We start from the raw sequence: 848 nt of genomic DNA on the forward strand, positions 1-848 counted from the left end.
TTGCCGAATGAAGTGCACGATTTATAAGAAATAAGGTTGAATCAAATAGAAAATAAAATTATTAGATAGAAGCTAATAATTCATTTTATATATATAAATATTCTAGCTAATATAATATTTATTTGAAATGTATATCATACGAAACATTGAAAAATTGTATGTAAATCTTCTAATTGAAAAAATCTATATGAGAAATGAACACTCTTTGAAAAGTTATACTGTCATGTAAATTGGCTACCTGGACCTCAAGCTGCCCTTGAAATGACGTCAAAGAGATAAATAAAGGGCGTATAATGTTCTATTCTAATACCCAGACCTTCCTCTTATTCAATACACTCGAAGACATTTCTGAGGTCCTGGAGCCGAAAACACGGAATGAAATGTTGATCATGGCTTTCATAAGCATACATCAAAAAAGAATAAGATAGTAATCAGGTCACTTTAGATATGCGTGGGTGAGTTGGGGATAAAACACACATACAATTATACGTAGTACGTGAGTATTTTTGGATACATTTTGGTCGCTAAAATAAGTATGACAAAGAGACTAGCATAATGAAAACTTGTACAGTACAGAATGGCGCATACGAGAGTAGTACATTGTGTACAGGCGGACAGTGCATGCCAGGGTTGTGTTTAATATCATTCTAACACACAATAAAATCTACAGATCATTAATACTAATGATGCAGCAATCGAGATTACATTGTCATGGTATACACAGTATTGAGGAAAAAACAAACGAATAATAAAGAGGAGATAATGAAAAAAAAAATACGCATTCGAAATCTTCAAAAATTTAACGTAAAAGTTAATAAAATACAAAATCAAAGGAAATAATTGTTTCT

Source organism: Diadema antillarum, unplaced genomic scaffold (assembly GCF_040938485.1).
Source record: "Diadema antillarum isolate AM-2024a unplaced genomic scaffold, OU_Dant_1.0 seq00000708_RagTag, whole genome shotgun sequence".
Lineage (NCBI taxonomy): Eukaryota > Metazoa > Echinodermata > Echinoidea > Diadematoida > Diadematidae > Diadema > Diadema antillarum.